Source organism: Phoenix dactylifera, chromosome 7 (assembly GCF_009389715.1).
Source record: "Phoenix dactylifera cultivar Barhee BC4 chromosome 7, palm_55x_up_171113_PBpolish2nd_filt_p, whole genome shotgun sequence".
Lineage (NCBI taxonomy): Eukaryota > Viridiplantae > Streptophyta > Magnoliopsida > Arecales > Arecaceae > Phoenix > Phoenix dactylifera.
The window spans coordinates 5,111,525-5,117,740 of record NC_052398.1 but is presented as its reverse complement, the minus strand read 5'-3'; the positions used below and the strand labels follow the sequence as shown (position 1 = coordinate 5,117,740).

At 33.0% G+C, this 6,216-nt stretch overlaps 1 long non-coding RNA gene across 1 annotated transcript; it reads right to left on the bottom strand.

Moving 5' to 3' along the window:
* Positions 1–749: 749 nt before the first annotated feature.
* On the bottom strand, positions 750–2,577 carry LOC113462718. Its single transcript, XR_005512485.1, has 2 exons — positions 2,125–2,577; positions 750–1,478 (listed from the first exon to the last, which is right to left on the bottom strand). It is a non-coding gene; the product is annotated as an uncharacterized LOC113462718 (long non-coding RNA).
* Between the last annotated feature and the right edge of the window lie 3,639 nt (positions 2,578–6,216).

Here is a 6,216-nt window from a genome sequence, read left to right as displayed (position 1 = left end):
CCTCCCATCTATTTAAGATGTTGCTTGATGAATAATCTCACAGCAAAATGGCTTTCTCAAGCTTGAACAAATTTCTTCTTGCAACTTCTCTTTTGGTTCTTCTCCTCCATTCTTCTCAGAAAGGTCTCTCTCTTGCTCTCACTTTCACTCCTCTCTCTTTCTATGTGCCATGTTGGTGCATGCCTACAAGTGCAGCCATGCAGCAATCCTATAGATTTATAAGGGATCATGAATGTTTTCTTATAATCTAAGCATTATACATCATCATCGATCTCAATATTTTATGTTTTTTTATATCTATGATATTGCTTTTTCTTCAACAAATGTAGAAATTTTATCTACATTTGATTCACAATTTGGTTGCCACATGAAATGAGAGAGCCAAATGAAAACACTACATTGCTTATGTATTTCTTCTTGGGGCTAGTAACTTCTTCTCCTTATGGCTAAACAAAATTGCATGTTATGTTTATCGGGCTGATCTAATTTTAATTGGAGTTGGACTTGGATTTAGGATTTCAAGTTGGATTAAAATCAATCATTCCATTTGATTGATCAAGATCTTTACTTGATCAATAAAGTTAGTTCCAATTTCCATTTAGCTCCTAGTAATTTATTTTTATATGCTAGTTGAATCATAAACGTTTTTATTTTTAGTACTTTTTCTCCATGGTTATCTAGTTAGCTCTTATGAAATCCTTGCCAAATACATAACAGATTTAGTGACGTTTTTTTTTTCAATTTGGGAGTTTTCTAACTTGTATCCTTATTTGCTACATTCTACAGCTGTTCATGCTGAGGAACCCTTTTGCCAAGATTTTAGCGGGCCATCTTGTGAGCCTGGTGGCTGCGAACGCTTTTGTGGACCAAAGTATGAGAATTCCCATTGCTTCGAAACTGGCGTAGCTGGAAAGGTGCGATGCTGCTGTTGTAACGACAAAAGTGCTTGCCCATAAAACAACCTTGTAAGCCTTTCTCCATGAGAAAACAGAATAAAAGAACATTGGAGAAACAACATCTCAGTGGCAAGCACATCTCTCTCTTTTCGGTGTATGCATGAACAATAAAAATGAAATATGAATGCTCTTGAATTTATTTGAAAATAAAGAATGATATAATCATGCAAAAAACTTTTAAAAAATTCTTTTTAAACTAACTTTATTAACATCTAAATAATCTTTTTTAGGAGTTGATGTCAGTCTTATCTAGTTGGTAGGGCCTCTAGCAGGCAACAATTTATTCCAACCTATTAACGACTCTAAAACTATAAGGATTGTTCTTTTGGGGGAAAATATTGAGCAGTCTGTCTATCTTTTCACAGTCAAGTAGACTGATGGATGCATTGTCTTCATTGTAATAAAGAAGCACGGTAATTCGGATACTAATTTAACTCAGTAACTACGCCTACCTCACTAGAAAGTTGGTTCTTGAACTTCAACTTCTGAGGAATATGAGACACCAGTATGTAATCTATTGACCTGTTTGGTTTTTGAAATGGATGTGTCATCAGGAATCTTTTATTACAAACATAACATAGTAGCAACAGCAACAACTACAATAAAAACAACAGTAATTTGGGGGAAAAAAGGGAATGAGAAATCTAGCATGATTGGCCACTTTGTTGCGCTTGGCAGTGCCAAGAAGAGGTAATTTACTGCATATACAGTCATTCTTTTTTGAAAAAAAAATTGCAACAACTACAGCAACAACTACAATAAAAACAACAGTAATTTGGGGGAAAAAAGGGAATGAGAAATCTAGCATGATTGGCCACTTTGTTGCGCTTGGCAGTGCCAAGAAGAGGTAATTTACTGCATATACAGTCATTCTTTTTTGAAAAAAAAATTGCTTTAAGATAAACTCCCTTACAAAAAAAATACATTATTTCTGATTTTTTAGGCGGAGGAAGTATGCCCGAAGCATGTTTAACTCAAAAAAATTCCATCTTGCTACTTCAATTAAACAAAAAACATATCAAAGAGAAGCAATCACTAAATCGCTGAAACGGGTATTTTTGCTGCATCACCCGACACGAATCAATTAAAATGGGGAAACAGAACTCCAAACCCTAACAAGAAGATCGCACATCTTATCGAATTAAATACGGCGATCAATCACACTCACCATCATGTTGGTCGGTTTCGGCGAAGGCCGGGAAGGCGAGCCGTAGAGCCACGGCGAGGAGGAGCGAAAGACAGCAAGCCATCTCAGGAATAGAGGTGGTAGGGCTTGGGGATTTATGCCATAAAAATGGGGCCGGGCGGGAGGAGGAGGACGGAGTTTGGGGTGGGGGGCGGGAGCCCCAGCGAGGATCGGAAGTTTGGTTATTTTTCTCGGAGCGACTCGTTTCCAAGAATAGGGAGGAGGCGGGGAGCGGCCGCGCCATTGGAGGAAGAGCGGAGCAGCGAGGGTGTCGGGTAGCCTCTGGTTCTGTTTTTGTTCGTTCCTGCGGCGACCAGAGCCGAAAAGCCATGCGGTTTTGGTTCTTCAGTCGGGCCGTTCGGAGAAACCATTGGAACAGCGCGTGGAATTGGACCTGAGCCCCCGCCGTTATGACGTTGATCCTGTGGAGATAACAGCACTGATGGCGCCTACGGATGCGATACATGTCTCACACTGTTCCAGTGTTCCAAATCCATAAGTTGTTCTCCGGTGGATCGAATAATTTCTTCGTATTTATTTTTTATATAAATTTATTTGAATATAGATAAAAATTTAAATATTTGACTAATATTTATACTCGTATCCATCAAACAAAAATAGATATAGATATGAATCCCATCCGTGTTCGAATATCTGATATAATTTATAACCCTATTTAATTTTATATAGCAATCATGAACTTTTAAGAAAAAATAAATGACTATATTAATATGCTATTAACTTGATTTATAATTCACTTAGTAATATTTTTGATTCTATGGCCATAAAATTTAGCTATCCGATTTATATCTATATTTATATTCATATTTTCAATATTTGATAGGTATCCGTATCTATTTAAAATAAATATGGATATGAATTTTTGCATCTGATTAGCATCTGTATTCATATCTGTATTCGTCCAATAAAACAAATATGGATATAGATATGCTAGTATTAGATTTGTATCCGAACTGATTTCAGGCCAATGTGCAATATATGAATAGCTGATGATTAAGAACTAAAACTCTCCTCTTCAATCTCTCAAAGTGAGAAAAATCTGGGGTCTTTTTTCATTCTAAATTCTAGAAAATTGAATGGTAATTGTAGCACAATCACCATTTATCAACGTAAGGATTTCTAAATATTTCAGAATTTTTTTAAAACAAGATTATACTGTTCAATTTGGATCAAATGATGCCGAAAACACTAAGATGGCCTTTAAAAAAATAGTTACAACTATAGGTACAGGACCTCACATACTTCCCTACAGTTGTAGATGTAAATAAATTATATAATTACAATTATTGGTATAAGAATCAGGTATAGCCCATTCCTCTGCAACTATGCTTGTATATAAGTTTTATAATTAGAATTACAAGCATGAGAATTAGGTGTAGCCCAATCTCTAATACCATGGAAAAGGTTTAGGTTCTTTCATTACACATAGTCAATATAGAACTAAACTTATATTTGCTCGATTTGAGACTAAATATATGTTTGTCAGGCTATAATTAATCTCGAAATGGCCTAACTGTGATGTACCTTAGTTCACAAAAACTATGCACTAGGTCAACTTTAATATCCTTTATAATGATTCAAGATCTCAACCAAAAGATTAACTAGAAATTATTATTTAGATTTCTCAACTTTCTATAAGTATTCAATATTTTTATTGGCACATAAAACTAAATAAAGTGAAACTAGCCAAGTTTTTTTAATGCATGAGGCACATGTTATCATCCCCAAGTGTGTCGACACTCAAGTTAGGCTCAATTGCAGATGTCCGAACTTGGATTTGGATTTTTTCGAACGAGCTAGTTGTTAATCAAGCTTCTACCTATACATGAGCCTATAGAGTTTAAGCTTGACTTGCTTACAAACTGCATCCTAAACAAATTTATATGCATCTGTCATTGGATTGACACCAAAACTCACAAAAGGATTGGCTTACTTGACGCCTAGCCGCTTGGCTTAAACCTCACAAGTCGAATAAATTGTAATCCAATATCTATGAGTGATGCTATGAAAATATGAAAAAGAGAGGGATCAGCGAGACAACTAATATAACTTACTTTTTTCCCCCATCAGCATGAATTGTGATTTTAATTTATAAGCTTGACTGAAGTTATATTCATATCATAAAAAAAAAGGGTCGATAACACATTATCCATCCCATATTCAAATTACCGGCTCTAACTTTTGAAGTTTAGGCATTAGGGTTTGTTTGGTTGGGACATGTCAGATTACAAAATAATTCAATAATCTCTAAAAATTATTTATTTAAAAAATAATTACAAAGGAAAAAAAAATTACCACATTTGGTTAGTATAATTACTCCAAAAAATAACATTAAAAAATACTATATTTATTTAGAAATAATCTCATATATAAATATTGCCAAATTTGTAATAATATTCTTAAATAAACAATACAAGTAATAACATTTTGTTCTCCATCTATATGTTGCCTATTTATGGCCTACTTACATAAATATAGTCAATCAAAAAATAAAAATTATTAACTATTTCAAATATTAAAATATATTACATAATTTATTAAAAATTTTAATTATGTACATATATATTAAAAAAATACATTTATTATGATAATAAATTTTAGCATATTTTGATATATAAATAAGTATATCAAGTATTAATAAATCCTATGTTACATTTTTTTACACTTAATAAATATTTATTTAATAATTAATATTTATTATTATATTAAATATATTATTATTTATAAATAGTATTAATCGATATATTAATATAAATTATATAATTAATTAATATTAACATAATATAAGTGAGGTTATCTTATTAAGAAATAATATTTTTAGATTATTTTTGCTTGGTAATTTAGTATGAAAAAAATAAATACCATCCTCCCCATAGTATTTATTTTATTTTTTCTCTTAAAAAATAAATATAAGATCCATCACTTATTTCATTATTTTTTTATTTTTTATACCAAATATAATAATTTATTATATAATTTATTTTTTTCCTATTATCTCCAACCAAGCGGGTTGAGAAAGCTTACGTCTCCGGCTGGAAATGGTCCTTCAGCTTGCCGTGGTGGGCCCAAGGCTGTGTCCGCTTCTCCGAGGCATCTATTTTGCGTTACCAACGAGAAAGTTGTGACTCGTGTCTCGCGACGCGCCACTACCAGTCCTCGTGCTAGAAGAAAAGTAAAGCAAAATAAAGCAAGATACGGCCGTGGCCGAGTCTGAACGGAAGAACAAAAAAAAAAAGGAAAAGAAAGCGACAAAACCAGTCGGAGCAATGGGAACGGAAAACCGCGGCCGGGCTCCCAGCGGAAACCCAAACGCCACCGTGTCCTCCCTCCCTCTCTCTCTCTCTCTCTCTCTCTCTCTCTCAATCTCTCGCCGCTGTCTTTAACCTCGTCACTTCCGCGCGCGTCCGTTACGTTATCCCTTCCAACAGTTATTTGCCAGTTGCCACGCAAGCCTCGTTAATCTTGTTAAAATCACCAAACTGCCCCTTCAATCCCAGATGTAGTCACCTCCCCTAGGCTCACCCCAACTCCACTAAAATTTAAATTTTTTAACATGAGTATCCTTCTAAAAATTTAAATTTATATAAATATTTTTTAAAAAATTTATATTTATTTTTTATTCTCATAAAATACTATTTTTATAAAAACTATAATGGTTTTTGTTAATAAAATATTTATTATAATAAAAAATTAAATAAAATTTTAAAATTACTTTTTTATCCTTCATCGCGATCGTATTTTTTTTTTGCACATTTATTCATTAAGAATATTTTAGTCATGTTAATTTAAAACTGCTAATTTTTTAAAAGCATTAAATAAAGTGAGTATATATGCAAAAATAAAATAAAAAAGGAATAAAATAGTAAAACAAGTGTTTTACGATGGTATACATACAAATGACAATTTTAAGAGAATATTCACACAAATTTAAATTTTTAGAAAGATATTTATGTAAACAAAATCTATTTTTAATTTTTTTGGTAAGTCGGCTACTCATACTGTAACAACCCAGGACCTCATCCAAAATGGCTAGCCGGAAGGTTATTATTTGGG